The 17,363-nt window shown below is 41.1% G+C and overlaps 1 protein-coding gene and 1 non-coding gene across 2 annotated transcripts in view; one reads left to right on the plus strand and one right to left on the minus strand.

Moving 5' to 3' along the window:
• The first annotated feature begins 6,299 nt into the window (after positions 1–6,299).
• The window catches only part of LOC114248995 (putative fatty acyl-CoA reductase CG5065), a 30,477-nt gene continuing 19,413 nt past the window's right edge, over positions 6,300–17,363 (plus strand). Inside the window, exon 1 of the mRNA XM_028182451.2 lies at positions 6,300–6,451. The gene's annotated coding sequence lies outside the window, so the exon portion shown is untranslated. The remainder of the gene's footprint in view (positions 6,452–17,363) is intronic.
• TRNAE-UUC (transfer RNA glutamic acid (anticodon UUC)) lies at positions 10,553–10,624 on the minus strand. The gene has a single exon. It is a non-coding gene; the product is annotated as a tRNA-Glu (tRNA).

Raw genomic sequence — 17,363 nt, forward strand, 5'->3', positions numbered from 1 at the left:
AAATAAAAATGTTCTTTATCGACATCGACCTTTTCCCATCACTAGCGCGTCGTAATGAAGCAAAACCACTTTCACTCGTTGTCGGCATATTTCCTATATTTCGTGTTATTATTGGATTAGCATGTACTTCGATGTTAAGTGACGCTATGCGCGTATGAATGATGGTCTCATTTGAGTGTGATTCTTGATCGCCTGAATACATGATCACGGCCCGATTAGTGTTAAGTATTGTCTCGAGCAATGAAATCGAAGTTTCAACTGTACAGAATACGCGTGGTCTGAAAATTTATATATGATTACCAAGTAATTACTTGGCTTATATGTAAAGACTGTAGTGACTATACTGAGTCTTAGAACGTATATCTCAAGGTGGGTGGCGCATTTACGTTATAGATCTCTATGGGTTCCGGTAGCCACTTAACACAAGGTGGGCTGTGAGCTCGTCCACAAATCTAAGCAATAAAAAGAAAGACGTCCAGTGCATTCGTATCGAGCGATGCTACTGATTTAAATAAGAAAATAAGCATTCAAAACATCTACAAACCACTTTAGCTCTCCGACTGCGGTGTGGGTCACCGGTGACCTACGCGGCGCACTCAAGTAATTATATCGATTTCTCACTCCAATCATCTTACTAAGGCGCCAGAATGTCTAGTAGACTCCGGCAGTAACAATCCGGAGATACTGAGAATGAATCTATTTATAAGATTGTAAGATTATAGGCAGCGGCTTGGCTCTGCCCCTGGCATTGCTGAAGTCCATGGGCGACGGTAACCTTTCTCCATTAGGTGGGCCGTGTGCTCGTCTGCCTACAGAGGCAATAAAAAAAAGGTATCTAAAGCACTTAAACGTACATTAACATACAAAATAAGGCAAAGTTAGGCAATCCAGACGCGCCCGGTCACCGTTCTCGTCGAACCCGTCGCTTGCGACGAAGGGCTCGACGAGTAAATTAACCCTCAGACACAGCCCACTGAGGTTCTCGCCGGATCACCTCAGTGGGTCGCGTTTCCGATCCGGTGGTAGATTCTGCGAAGCACTGCTAAGAGCTAGGGTTCGTATTAGCAACGTCGTCAGGTTTGGGCCCCGTGAGCTCACCTACTAGTTAAGGTTCCGCTGATATAGCCTCTCAAAGTCAGCTTAGGTAGGAAAAAAAACCAAAATAAAAAAGCTATACTGGTGGTAGGACCTCTTGTGAGTCCGCGCGGGTGGGTAGCTTCACCCTGCCTATTTCTGCCGTGAAGCAGTAATGCGTTTCGGTTTGAAGGGTGGGGTAGCCGTTGTAACTATACTTGAGACCAGTGTGCTTAGTGCGATTTTTTTAACGTTCTCGATAGTATAAATGTCACCTCATATTTGTATGGAATGAGATCGTTTGCCTACGTGTGCTGCTAGGGGCGCTGTTCCAACTGCATACAAAATTGAGTTAACTTTTACGCTATCGAGAACGTTAAAAAACTCGCACTAAGCACACTTAGAACTTATATCTCAAAGTGGGTGGCGCACTTACGTTGTGGACGTCTATGGGCTCCAGTAACCACTTAACATCAGGCGGGCTGTGAGCTCATCCACACATCTAAGCAATAAAAAAAAAAAAAGCTAAGCGATTAAGTCGGCCAGAGAATGTCATATGAAATGTAATTCATATATTTTATTATTGCCATGCTTTATTTACGACTTATAAGCTTAGGAAATAGACATCTAGTGATGCATAATTGAACCATCTTTTTGTTTTGTGAAGTCCATAATTATATTCTAATCGAGTTTCAAATCACAACAGTGCCGGAAAAACTCTCTATTCAATTACTAGATGGCGCTGTAATATAAAAATGAACAAAATCGTTTTCACTGACGAAACGAGTACGCATTTATTCAAACTAGTGGTCCCGCAGTAGTCGAAATTCGACTATAATTAATTGGAATTGTAAGTTTGTACACTATTATGATTGTATTTTTTACTTCTATAATCACAAATTTCGCCAAGGCTACACTATAAAAAATATTATTAAAGACAAACAATATTTTAATCTATTCTCAATTTGACCACAGACGTCAAGAACAAAAGTTTGTCAATAAATAGTATGCATGCGTGTGTGCGTCAAATACATGGTATGTAGTGTGTGTAATGTTTTCTTTATTGATTTAATGTATCTTTTATGCATTATTTAAAAAAATATTAGCATTGTGCACTTCTCTATATTCTCTACTAGCGACCCGCCCTCGCTTCGCTTCGGAAACATTAAAACACACATGAAACCAAAAAATAAAAATAAAATAAAAAAAGTAGCCTATGTTCATCAGGGACAATGTCGGCTTCTAATGGAAAAAAGAATTTTTCAAATCGGTCCAGTAGTTTCGGAGCCTATTCGAAACAAACAAACAAACAAATCTTTCCTCTTTATAATATTAGTATAGATATAGATATAGATAGGTAAGTGTGGAAAATTTCATACTCCTCCATCCGCACAATTTTCTTAAAAATGGATACAAAGTTTTTGCTTCACGTATTAATAGATTTACATAATATTATTACAGGCTTAGGGACCCCGGTAACCGTACTCGTCGAACTCGGCAAAGAGATCGACGTGCAACCTAACCCGAGCAACAGCCCGCCGAGCTTCTCGCCGGATCTTCTCAGCGGGTCGCGATTCCGATCCGATAGTAGATGCATTCGCGAAGCAGCTACTCTTGCGCTTTTTGAGGTTTTCTCCGCAGGCCCTCGGGCAGCTGTTAGCAAATCCCACCTGTCCTGGTTGAGCCCTCGCTCCTACCTACTTGCTCTGGTGAAACTGGAAAGATCTCCGGGCCACCAATAATTCTTCCTTCCTAAATAAGAACTTGACATTTTGGGGATGCTTAACGACAAAGGGAAGATCTTCCACCGAGCGGGTGATTGCTCGGTAGACCGACGGTCCGAATGTTGTTGTTCGGAACTTGTATAATATGGTAGTTTTCCAATCACAGAGCATAATGCGACTCAGTGACGCACAATGCCGAATTATGCTGAAGCTTAATTGGAACGTGAATTCGTTTTCAAATGCATCAGCAGAGTGCGCTAAGTTAGCACAGTTTTAATTAACATTGATTATTTCTAAGAAACTACGACGAAACGAAAGCCTTACAATTTTTTTCAACATTAAATAATATTACTAACGATAATATAAACAAAATTTCGATCAATGCCAACTTAAAGAAAAAACACTTGTCAATTTTCTGTCACTGAGTCGGTATCGATTGCGAGTATCACGCGAGAGCAGTACTATTATGAGAGTGCTCGATTGTGCGAAGCGTTGCTGTAGTTGGAGCATTCAACGTTGAGCATTATGCCGCATAATGCGCTCTTGTGCTGTCATTGGAAAACTACCTATATGCGCTTTATCTTGAAAATGTCGTAAGCGAGATTCAGGCATCTGTCAATTATCTTGCGTTGTATGATGGCTACCCGCCACAACATTACAATAAAACTTATTTAATAGCCTCACTTTGAATGTACATTAAAACTAGAATTACTGATCCGTGTTCGTTCATAGTGTAGTCACGATTTCCTATTTACTTAACTGTTAAAATTATTAAACGATTCTTGTATTAGAAAGTAATTAAAGATTTTTATCGTTGAGTACGGGATTCTTTGTGGCAATCAGTTTGCTAGGAAATTGCTGGTTCGCGAGACAAAAGGACAGTTGTTTTTTTTCTACCTATGCTGATAGCCTTGAGATGCTATTTCAGCTTCGCCCTAACATGTAGGTGAGCTCACGGGGTTCAAACCGGAGCGTTGCTAACACTGGCCCTAGTATGAGCAGTGCTTCGCAGTCTACGACCGGATCGGAAACGCTACCCATTGAGAAGATCCGGCGAGAAACTCAGTGGGCTGTGTCTCTGGATTAATTTACTCTTCGAGCCTTTCGTCAAGCAAGCGACGGGTTCGGCGAGGACGGTGACCGGTGCTTGAGGTAGGTACCTAAAAGCACAGTTGCACAGCAAAGTTCTTTTCTTATTATGCATATAACAGAAAACGCAATTAAGCCTTTCATTGTTTATTTATTCTGAAGTACCCAATATCATTATATATATTTGTACATAACGCGTTATGTGGGGTCTCATACAAGCGCGTTGTGCGAGAATACTCCGATAACGCGTTTACTATAACGCGGAACCAAACTACCGTGTATCCGGACGTGTCTAATGAAATTGATATGAACATTCTTAAATAATTGTATTTTTAATTAAGCTATTAAATATTCAAATGCGTGTGTACAATTGCGGTTTTTCTTTGCATTCGAAGGCAGGCGAGCATAACTAACTGATGATGAAGCCCAAATCCCTTCACATCCTGACCACTCGAGTTTAAAAAGGCCACGGTTGTCCGCAAATGTTTTACTGGTGGTAAGACCTCTTGTGAGTTCGCACGAGTAGGTACCACCACCCTGCCGATTTCTGCCGTGAAGCAGTGATGCGTTTCGGTTTGAAAGGTGGGGCAGCCGTTGTAACTATACTGAGACCTTATTCCTCGCCGGATCTTGTCAGTGGGTAGCGTTTCCGATCCGGTGGTAGGCTCTGCGAAGCACTGCTCTGGCTAGGGCCAGTGTTAGCAACACTTCGGTTAGAGACCCGTGAGCTCACCTACACACGTTAGGGTGAAGCTGAAATAGCCTCTCAAGGCTATCAGCATAGGTAAGAAAAAAAACCTGGTGGTAAGACGTCTTGTGAGTCCGCACACCACCGCCATGCTTATTTCTGCCGTGAAGCAGTAATGCGTTCCGGTTTGAAGGGTGAGACAGCCGTTGTCCACCTATCTATGTTATAAAAGAAATATAACAAAAACTTATAGAAGTTTGTTTAGTCATTCATTGAAACTCAAAGAACCTATGCCCTCGTTCAGCTATAATTATGCGCATATCCGCTCGGCCTATGGAAATATTTATCAAATTCATAATTCATAATTCATTGACGGAAAATATAATTTATCGCTTACTCATTCAATTTACGTTCACGTCAAAAATACGTTATTGAATTTGTAAGGTTTATTGTTTTATTTTGATCAGAATATCGTATCCAGATTATTATTTTTTTTGATGACAAGTTTTTTTTTCTTTTTTCCTACCTATGCTGATAGAATTGAGAGGCTATCTCAGCTTATCCTTGACGTGTAGGTGAGCTCACGGGGCTCAAGCCGGGAGTGTTGCAATACTGGCCTTAGCAAGAGCCGTGCTTCGCAAAATCGACCACTGGTCGTAAACGCGATCCGCTGAGAAGATCCGCCGAGAAACACAGTGGGCTGCGTCTGTGGGTTAATTTACTCGCCAAGCCCTTCGTCGCAAACGACGGGTTTGACGAGAGCGGTAACCGATGCTGGAGGTACCTAAAGGCACCGTTAGTGGATCTGGAGGATCCGAAATGATGTGTTTAGGGCGACGTCAACTGTTTACCGTTTGGTCCGCAGGACCGTGTATGAAAGCGTCTCGCAAACCACTCGACCGTGGAGATACACAGCGTTCCCTATTACATTCCCTACTACAAGAGTGATTTAATTTAAGGATGAAAAATGAAGAAAATTGCAATACTACACACCGCCAAAGAAGTTCCACTTCTTTCACGTGCCCAATTTTCCTCCGCCCTCCTCTTCTAGTCGGAAAGATTGCTGTGCCAACCGTTAGTTACCCTTGCAAGTTAAAAAAGTTCACAAAAGCGATCTGATTAAAGTCATAAACACTATTGGTTTCACAGCCTTCATTTAAATTCAATTCAATATTGTAAAAAAAACGAAAAAAAATAATTAAAAAAATTTAAATTCAACTAAAAATTAAAAATAAATAATAGTTAAAAAAAACTAACGAAATACGCTTTTATAGAAAAACCAACTTAAAAATAGAAAATAAATTTTAATAAATTTGAATAAAAAATAGTGTAAGAAAAAAAAGATTTTATTGTAAAAAAAACGTGGATTTTCTTTAAAAGATTTGTTAGTTTTTTAAACTATTATTTATTTTTCATTTTTTAGTTGAATTTCTTTTTTTTTATTTTTTTTAAAATATTGATTTGTCATTGGTCCTAATAAGTATACCTTTCTGGTTAATCCGACGTTTTGAAGGGGGTCAAAATCATGTTCAAAGATTCCGTTACGTACTAACATACATACGTCTGAAGCTAATAAAAGCGTATTAAAAATATTCTCATTTTCTACGTATATGAGGAGGCGGGCAAAATTTAGCGTTATGCCAAAGTAACTATTCCACGCGGACGCAGTCGCGAGCGAAAGCTATACGCCTATAAAATACACAACTGCACCGTGGACAAGGCCTTGAACGATCCGATACACGTCTAATAATTCCATACGAACATTACGACGCGAATCTCTAAGCGGGTCGCACGTTTTGTGTTTGCAATAAGTGAAATATTTGTGTGACGATAACTCATAATTCATATTTGCCGTTCGTATTAAAAAAAAATAAGGGTGAGTTTTATTTTATAAGTTACATTACGGATATAAGGTTCGGTTTATTTAATAGAAAATTTAGCTTAGTGAACACTGAAAGAACACGATTTTAAGGTAAGTCGATGATAAATAAATAAGTTATTGTTTTCGTCCTACCCAAGATACGAAGGTAGCTGTATTGTTGTATCATCATCAGTTACTTTTTTTTTTATTGCCCTATTAGGCAAACGAGCATACGGCCCAACTGATGGTGAGTGGTTACCGTCGCCCATGGTCTTCAGCAATGCCAGGGGCAGAGCCAAGCCGCTGCCTGCCGTTATTGATGCGAATCATCAAATTAATCTTACTTGTTGAAGTTAATTACGCTGAAACATTTTGTTATTTAACGAAGAGAGAAAAGCCAATTTCTTTTAAACGACATCTCGCTCAACACGACATTTATCTTTGTAGTAATTAAAATACCATTTTATTTGCCATTAGCATCAACGGTTCGATGTTTTTAATTGAACTTCAATAATGTTTACCACGTTAAAATATCTGAAGAAGTTTTTTTTTTGTTATTATATTTTTTTTCAAATTTTTATTGGCTCTCGTGTTGAGTTGCAAAAATTTCGTGGGGTCTTAACTAGTAAATGCTATTTTAAGTATCTCAATTTTACTGACAAAATGTAAATATCTTGGCATTTTCCTTTCCAAAATTACCCACTTAACGATCTATTAAATTTGTTTAACCATCACAGAATAAATGAGTAATAGTAATCTATTTTTAAGTAAATATTTCACTGGTGGTAGGACCTCTTGTGAGTCCGCCCGGGTAGGTACCACCACCCCGCCTATTTCTGCCGTGAAGTAGTAATGCGGTTCGGTTTGAAGGGCGGAGCAGCTTTTGTAACTATACTAAGACCTTAGAACTCATATCTCAAGGTGGGTGGCGCATTTACGTTGTGGATGTCTATGGGCTCATAACCACTTAACATCAGGTTGGCCGTGATCTCGTCCACCCATCTAAGCAATAAAAATAAAAACATGTAGATTTCTACCGATTATATTGTTTTTACTTTAAAGTTATTAACTGATCGTCCTTACATATCACAGAATCGTCTAGAGGTCGAATCCAAAATAAAATTGAAGCTACAAATGGATACAGTCATTAATAAAAAAAAACTCTTATTTTTTTCAATTTTTTATTGCTGGTTAAATAAATCTAATGTCGTAAAGAGATAAATAAAAATAATGTAATTATAGTAATTAAATGTAAATAGTAGTATCATAGCAACCAGACATTGCTGTAGTCCATGAGCGACGGTGACCACTCACCATCAGGTGGGCCGTATGCTCGTCTAATAACATGCATAAACAGCACCCCTAACGGCAAACGTAGGCAAACATTTCAACTCCATACAAATTTGAGTTAACTTTTACGCTATCGCGAACGTTAAGCAACTCGCGCTAAGTAAACTGTTTTTTTAATTTATCGATTGTTGAGCTCACAGCCCACCTGGTGTTAAGTGATCACTTAGGAGCCCATAAACATCTATAACATAAATGCCAGCCGACTTGAGATATAAGCTCTAAGGTCCCAAGTATAGTTACAACGGCTGCCCCGCCCTTCACACCGAAACGCATTACTGCTCGTCAGTATTGTAAGTTCTAGAAGCAAATGATTAGTCGAATAGTTAATTGAAGGACGGTGATTAGCGACGTGTTCTGGTTTCAAATAAAGCGAACTTGTCATTTAGGGCATGTGATTAGTTAAAATATCCAAACGGTCTGACGATAGTGATGTCATTTCGAGTTTCATTTATTTATTACAATCCACGTATCTATCTACACTAGAGGTCCCGCAGTAGTCGAAATTCGACTATAATTAATTGGAATTGTAAGTTTGTAAACTATTATGATTGTATTTTATACTTCTATAATCACAAACTACTACACTATAAAAAATATTAACAAAGACAAACAATATTTAATCTATTCTCAATTTGACCACAGACGTCAAGAACAAAAGTTTGACAATAAATAGTATGCATGCGTGTGTGCGTCAAATACATGGGATGTAGTGTGTGTAATGTTTTCTTTATTGATTTAATGTATCTTTTATGCATTATTTGAAAAAAATATTAACATTGTGCACTTCTTCTCTTATTCTCTATAAGTGTGAAAAATTTCATACTCCTCCGTCCGCGCAATTTTCGTAAAAAGGGATACAAAATTTTTGCTTCACGTATTAATATATAGATTGGCGGACTTAATGCTTAAAAATTATCCACGAGTCAACCATACTTATTGCATTAGAGTATTAGTTTTTTACTGGCGGTAGGACCTCTTGTGAGTCCGCGCGGGTAGGTACCACCACCCTGCGTATTTCTGCCGTGAAGCAGTAATGCGTTTCGGTTTGAAGGGTGGGGCAGCCGTAGTAACTATACTTGAGACCTTAGAACTTGTATCTCGGGGTGGGTGGCGCATTTACGTTGTGGATGTCTATGGGCTCCAGTAACCACTTAACACCAGGTGGGCTGTGAGCTCGTCCACCCATCTAAGCAATAAAAAAATAATAAAGAAAAAGGTACATTCAGATATAAATTCATCGCTCACACAAAAAAATATATATATTTTAATACCATCATCTCGTTTTTACCATCGCACCGCTCGCCACCGGAGTAGAGTTCATCCATACTAACTGGAGCCCCTGCGGACATCCACAGTGCGCTTCCAGAGGTCTTTTCTGCCACGTACCATCCGGCTTTGGAATGAACTCCCCTCCACGGTGTTTCCCGAGCGCTATGACATGTCCTTCTTCAAACGAGGCTTGTGGAGAGTACTTAACGGTAGGCAGCGGCTTGGCTCTGCCCCTGGCATTGCTGAAGTCCATGGGCGACGGTAACGACTCACCATGAGGTGGGCCGCATGCTCGTCTGCCTACACGGGCAATAAAAAATTTGTACACAAAAATACAAATACATGTAAGATCGGTAAGAACGGAACGTTTTAAACGTCGTCGTGGCCTAAGAGATAAACAAATTTTATAAAAAGTATAAAAATAGTGGAAAGGAGCTAACGTTCCTTTGAATTGACTGAGAGGAAACAGTAAGAAAGGGAAAAGAGAATGACAGAGAAAAGGAAGATGGCGATTGAATGAGCAAGCCGTAAAATGTGTCAGTTGATTTTTAATAAGAAGATTTTAGAAAAGAAGTTTATACAGTGGAATAATTTTATTTTTTTGCGCCACAATCCTAATTTTACATACTACATATAGGTACTATTCGTAAATGTAAATAATAATATGGCATTGGCTCGGTATTGGCAAGCCGGTGAGCGTCTTTACCAGATCAGACCAGCGGGTAGGTGAGCGTCCGCGTGATCTTCTCCCGTCAACCTGACCAAATACCATCAGCTTCCCTAAGCTATCAGGGGCCTCTACGAGCGATGTGGCCGAAATACGCGAGAATACGTTGGAGGCTAATAGCGGACAAACTTGTACTGATACCGAGCTCCTTCAGAATAATAAAGTTACGCCGGTAAGAGTAACGCCATCTATCGCCGAATAGTCGCACTAGAACGCTCGAGAAGTACAACGCCATCTATTGTCAGATGGCGAAACACAATACTCGACTTGTGAGGAATGTTCTCAATAATTCTAGGGATGTCGTATCGACTATAAAAGCGTTGCAGAGATGGCACGCAGTTAATAAGTAATCATAACTACTCTGAACTAACTGAAGCGAAGCGGAAGAAGCGATTTTAGAATTTTAAAGTGTTTCTGAAGTGTTTAAAGCGTTGAATACAGTTTTAAGTTGTACTTTGGTAGAACATTTTATTTATCCCGAACCCCAGCGCGTAGCAATAACAAAACCTCAACTCCATACAAATTTGAGTTAATTTTGACGCGATCGAGAACATTAATGAATTCGCGCTTTTCTTTATACCTATGCTATGATATCCTTGAGAGGCTATTTCAGCTTCGCCCTAACGTGTGTAGGTGAGCTCACGGGGCTCAAGCCGGAGAGTTGCTAACACTTACCCTAGCAAGAGCCGTGCTTCGCAGAATCTACCACAGGATCGGAAACGCAACCCACTGAGAAGATTCGGCGAGAAACTCAGTGGGCTGCAAAAGGTTTCCCGTATCGGGAATTGAACCCGAGCCTCCTGGGTGAAAGCCAGGTATCCTAGCCACTAGACCATACGGAACTATGCGCGCTAATAAACACACAGAGCACTCTCGCTACAAGCAAATTGCGTCAATGCGTCACGAAACGAATCCATTGACTTGCGAAAACCTTTATAGAAACAATTGCTTTATTGATACGCAATTCACATGAGAATTGTATTTATTGTATTACACAGAGTTGTGTTTTAAGACAAACTGTATAGCGATTTTTTTTTATTGCTTAGACGGGTGGACGAGCTCACAGCCCACCTGGTGTTAAGTGGTTACTGGAGCCCATAGACAGCTACGACGTAAATGCGCCACCCACCTAGAGATACAAGTTCTAAGGTCTCAAGTATAGTTACAGTGGCTGGCCCACCCTTCAAACCAAAACGCATTACGGCTTCATGGCAGAAATAGGCAGAGTGGTGGTACCCACCCGCGCGGACTCACAAGAGGTCCTACCACCATCCATCCTATCGTATTCACGTACCTAGCCTTAAATCCTAAAATAAACCAAAAGGGGAACGGAGATGACTGAAAACCCACCCTGTTCATCCTCCTGACGCATCCACTTTGAACAGTATCAGCTGAGCCGTGTAAAGAAAAACCTTTATCATTTAAAGCCTTTAAAACTCTTTAGTTTTAAAAATAAATAATACATAGTTTAAAAAACTAACAAAATACGCTGTTATAGAAAATACAACAAAATAATTTTTTTTTTTTAATAAATTTGAATTAAAAATAGTGTAAGAAAAAATGATTTTATTGTAAAAAAAAAAGCGTGGCGTTGCATTACTGTTTCACGGCTGAAATAGGCAGGGTGGTGGTACCTACCCGGGCGGACTCACAAGAGGTCCTACCACCAGTAATTTGTCATAACTATCGGACCCTGGTAGCTCTGCTTCAGCTGAACTCATTCATATTCCACTTTACACGAAGACATTGCACTAGCGTCGTGATCACGCCAACTACTCGGGATGTTATTACCTCCCATAAAAACAAAGTAATAGCTAAATATTAACATAATTTTACAACAATCAATATGTTTCATAAATAGCCATTATGTGCTCTTAAATTCGAACGAATTCTGCGTTTACGTGGTTACGATTAATGTCTATAACATTACGTTTTAAATGATATTATCTTACCGCTAACACATGTTGCCTTTCACTTTGCAAGTATCGCTTGATAGAATAACAAAAACCCACTGAGTTTCTCGCCGGGTTTTCTCGGCGGGTCGCGATTCCCACCCGGTAGTAAATTCAGCGAAGCACTGCTCTTGCTGGGGCTAGTGTTAGCAAATTCTCTCAGGTTGAGCTCATGAGTTCACCTACACATCCGCGCGTAGTTGGAATAGACTCTTAGACTACCAACGATTATGTAGGGGAAAAAAATAAAAACATAAAAATAACAATCTATATATATAAAAATGAATTGCTGTTCGTTAGTCTCGCTAAAACTCGAGAACGGCTGGACCGATTTGGTTAATTTTCCAAGACAAACTAGCTTTATGAAATTCTTCTTTTTTTTATTGCCTAAATGGGTGAACGAACTTACATCCCACCTGGTGTTAAGTAGCTACTGGAGCCCATAGACATCTACAACGTAAATGCGCCATCCACCTTGAGATATAAGTTCTAAGGTCCCAAGTATAGTTACAACGGCTGCCCCACCCTTCAAACCGCAGCGCGTTACTGCTTTTCACTGTAGAAATAGGCAGAACTCAGAAGAAGTCGTGTCACCAGTAATTACGCAAATTATAATTCTTTTCAAATTATAATTTTCTGTATCACTTCAGTTTTTACAAGACGTATACATAATATGTATGTTTATTTATCGGCCATTTTGACGTAATAACAATTTATAAATCAACTAGCCGTACTCGCTCGCTTCGCTGGGCATTTAAAATTAACATTATTTTTTTATTGTCATTATTATTAGGGAGTCCAACGCTCATATAAATATTAGAGCCTATCCATTAAGTTTTTTTTTTTAAGTATATTATGTATTTTAATAAAATTAAGTACGTGTATTTTCTACATGGATACCAAGTTTCAAATCAATCGGATGCATGTTTCAGTAGTTATAACGGAACATCCGTAAAGACCACTGTAGATTTATATAAGGTTGGGGAAAAAGTTTCTTCGCATTTTTTAAGAAAATTCACAACATTTTTTAATATGTTTATTTACATTTAACTAAAGTATGTAGGTACCATTTTGTTAGATAACTTTTTGCCATCGTGTAGGTCACATGATTCCATTGCTATAGGAATTTTGGGGCTTCTGATCAAAATACCGTGACAATTGGTTTTGGTAGTCCTCTCGTGATGTTAACCTGACACTGCTTAAAGAATTATGAAGAGACCGAAACAGGTGGGAATCTGAAGGTGCAAGGTCAGGGGTATACGGCGAATGCATTAACACCTCCCAGTCAAGCTCTCTTACTTTTTGCTGAGTGACTAAAGATGTGTGAGGTCTAGCGTTATCATGATGAAAAACCACACCCCTTCTGTTGATTAATCCCGGCCGCTTTCTCTCAACTTCTTGCCTGGTGGTAACAGCTCATAATGAATAATGCCCTTCCAATCCCACCACACACACAGCATCACCTTGTTGCGAGCTAGCCCGGGTTTCGCCACAGTCTGTGAAGCCTGACTGGCCTTTGACCACGACCTTTTTCACACGTTCTTTTCGTACGTGATCCACTTTTCATCACCAGTTATCAGCTTCTTCAAAATGGTTCGGTTTTATTACGTCGTAATAAAGAATCACAAATGAGTACACGGTTCATTAGGTTTCTTTCCGTGAGCTCGTGAGGTACCCAAATCTCGAGCTTTTTGTGTACCCAGTTTTTTTTCAAATGCGTCAAAACTGTTTAGTGGTCAATTCCCAGTTCTTCAGCTATGTTGTAACTACTGATATGCCGATCTTGCTTCACTATTTCAAAAATGGCATCCATTTTATCCGTAATACCAGAGCGACGTGCATCTTTGACATAAAATTTCCGGATTAAAAACGCTTAACCCAAATTTGTGCTACTCTCACAGACACTGCACTAGGTCCATAAACATCGCAATTTGTTTTCGCGGCTGGCATTGCATTTTTACCTTTTTTGTAGTATAATTTTAAAATGTATCGAAATTCTTCATTAGATTCACTCAGCTTGACAGTACGAAAAATAAATAAAAATCACAAATTTTCCTAGTTTGAATTTGGTATTATCTTCTTTAAAATTTAAACTTTTACTGATACCAAAACCAGCCAGATATAAATAGTATAGCCAAAGAGAATTTATTACAGGTTCATACATTACTATAATACAAAAATACTTTTTCCCCAACCTATTATATTAGATATATAAATGAGGCTGCACGCACGAAAAAGTATCACGTTCCGCCCGAGCCTGAGCGTTGGCTTGTGACACGTTTATCTCTCTTCTCGCGTGACGTCACAACCAACAGTTCGATTAGTTCCGCTACTGACGTTATCACGTAAAACTACCGTCCGTAAACCGATTTTACAAACAACAAATTATTAATTTTAATTATAAATAACTTTAATTACGACATTTCGAATATTTTACGATTCCGGTGGTCACGGTTTTGCCCTTCGTTAGCTTATCTTCGTGTTACTTACGTCTAAGGAGTTTTTTTGTTTTTTTTTTTCCTACCTATGCTGATAGCCTTGAGAGGCTATTCCAGCTTACCCTAGCATGTGTAGGTGAGCTCACGGGGCTCAAGCCGGAGAGTTGCTAACACTGACCCTAGCAAGAGCAGTGCTTCGCAGAATCTACCACCGGATCGGAAACGCGACCCACTGTGAAGATCCGGCGAGAAACTCAGTGGGCTGTGTCTGTGGGTTAATTCGCTCGTCGAGCCCTTCGTTGCAAGCGACGGGTTCGACGAGGACGGTGACCGGTGCTTGTAGTCTAAAAGTACCGTTAATGGATCAGGAGGATCCGTGATGACGTGCTTTGGGCGACGTTGACGGTTTACCATTCGGTGTACAGGATCGGGTGTGTAGTTTCCAGCGGCCACGACAAGAGGGTTCTCATGTCGTGCCGTCTTCTCGAAGTGGCACAGCGATGCCGACTGTAGATACTTACTGACGGGCTCGAAGTCCAGGTCATCGTGGAGATCCACGTTCCTCAGGAACCATGGTGCTCCGACGGCTATCCTGCAGAATCGGGATTGTATAACATGAAGGTGTCTCAAGTTGGTGCGGGCCGCGTGAGCGAACACTACGCTTGCATACATGATGACGGGGCGTATGCAAGTTTTGTAGAGAGTTACCTTATTACGGAGGGACAGTTTGCTTCGCTTGCAAAGCATTGAGTAGAGTCGTCCTAGTATAAACGCGGCGCGGTCGCGTACCGTTTTAATGTGGGGACGGAATGTCATTCTCTGTCGAGGGTAACGCCTAGATATTTGACCTTCGAGGCCCACGGTATGGGCTGGCCAAAGAGAGTGATGGGGCTAACAGCGGAGGTGTTTGCGCGCCTATTAAGGAGTGGGATGCTCGAAGTGGTATTCGGAGGGCTACCGGTTTCGTTTTTCGGTTTACCCGGCTTGTGTATACCGATAACGTCAGCTTCTTTCCACACCGCGAGAAAGATGCAGTGCGTCATAGCGGCATTTAAAATGGTAGCCAACATTGCTATCAGTTGGGCTGGTAAAAGTTTTAGCGCACGGTTGCGGATGCCGTCGGAGCCGGGTGCTTTCTTAGGTTGAAGGTTGTGGATCGCGTCTCTAGCTTCGTCAGTGGTAAAGGGGGGTAACGCGACCGAGGGCGGCAGGGAAGCTCTGCGCTCGACCTCCCTGTCGACTAACTTGGTGTGTTCGGGGTCCGCGTATTAAGTGCTGGTGGTGCACTGCTCTTGCAGTGCATCGGCCAGCAGCTCTGCCTTGTTATCGTCATCGAAAGCCGGTGGTTGGCCTGAAGGGCGTACGAGGGGAGGCATAGTAGCGGTAGTTTCGGATTTGAGAGTCCTAGCTAGTCGCCAGTAAGCTTGGTGAGAGGGCGCGAGTTCTTCTAAATAACTATCCCAATTCTCATTTCGGGCGTCGCTTAGGCGAGATTTGACATCCCGCTGTAGACGACGCATCCGAATCCAGTTTGAGTGTGTGGGAAGTCGATCGTAGGCCCAGATTGCCGGGTTTCTAACTCTTAAGAGGTTCTTAAGTTTGGGGGTAGTCTGATGCGGTGGAAGCTGTCCTCTACATCGACTTCTTTGGAAGATCTTATGATCGCGGAAGAGATGTGATCCGTAATGATGTTTATGGATTCGACTGTGTCCTCGGAGGATGGAGTTGAATCCGAGCCGCAGGGGAGGATTGGTGGAGCGGCATCAGCTAAGCACGTGCCCAGCTTCTTCCAATCCACCATGGTCCTCGTAACTGTGACTGGGTAGTGGGGGCGACCGAGCTGCATAACGACAGGTTCGACGTCTGGGTCGAGTTCTGACATTGCTTCGATAGAACGCAAGCGCAGAGTTACGTTCCTAAGCAGTGCCAGGTCTATAGTGCTCGGACGGAGCGCGATGTTATACGGATAACATGTTGGAGTTGGAGGGCCGACTATTTCGAAGGTAAGGTCGTCTACAAACGCGTCGAGACGCCTACCATTTAAATTTGTACGGTGGCAGTTCCACCTAGTGTGGTGGCATTTTAAATCGCCTGCCAGGATGACAGAGTCAGTGTTTCGATGTCACTGCTCAGGAAGGGCTTGTCCGGGGGGAGGTAAACGGATGCGATGACGATCGGCTGGTGTCCCGTCAGCGAGATACGGCACACTGACGTCTCGATATGTAAGAGTCTAAGGAGTAATGGTGGCAAGAGTTAATATGGTCGGAAAAATACCTCGAGAAGACCGCGTTGAAATAAGTTTACAAGTTATAAGTATGGTCTTGGGCTAAGATAGACGAGACTTTAACGGTGTTCGAATCCCGCAGTCGGGTACTAGTTTTGACTTACTGGGTGGTGTTGTAATTAGCGGCTCTGACTGTTGCTCTGAGGGCCGTGGATTCGATTCCCGCATCGGGCAAGCATTGTGCGACAAACAGGTTTGCTTGCTCTACGTCTGTGAGTTTATCTATACTAATCTATACTTCTATACTAATATTAGGCTCCGAAACTACTGAACCGATTTGAAAAATTCTTTCAAGCTATACTACTCCCGAGTAACATAGGCTATAATAATCTTTTTTGAAAAAAATTAGGGATCCTTACTAAAACTCCAATAATGTAACCCGAGGTGTAAAAAAAATACCTAAAATATTCTTTACATCGCGTTCCCTGCGAAAAGTATTGATGATAGAATAAAATAATGTACCACGACTTTGTAGAACACAATGACATCATTATTTACAAAAAGTGTCGCAACAGCATATTATTGTGTCTAACTATTATAGTTATGCCGCAATAACGTCAAATATCGTTGATTTTTTTTTTAAAGACCCGAGCGGAGCTGTAGCTGGCCGCTAGTTATCTGTCGGAGAAGCCACAATTATTAACACCATCGTCAGACATCATAGGGGCGAATATGGTGATCGAGCTAAGAGAAATATTGAGTACACCAATCACGTTTGTTATCTTAGAGCAATTTAGAAATCTTCTCTTGACTTTAGCAAACGAAAACGAATGACAGTTCTTGGGACGGAGGCACAGCGCTTCAAGAAGGCTGGTTGGTAAGTGTGATGGCGTCTACGCGCCTCCACCGGCTAGGCTCTGACGATACCGCATTCGTGCTGCCATCTCTCGGGAATCGTGCTGCGTTT

This window comes from Bombyx mandarina, chromosome 23 (genome assembly GCF_030267445.1).
Source record: "Bombyx mandarina strain Sakado chromosome 23, ASM3026744v2".
NCBI classification, from domain to species: domain Eukaryota; kingdom Metazoa; phylum Arthropoda; class Insecta; order Lepidoptera; family Bombycidae; genus Bombyx; species Bombyx mandarina.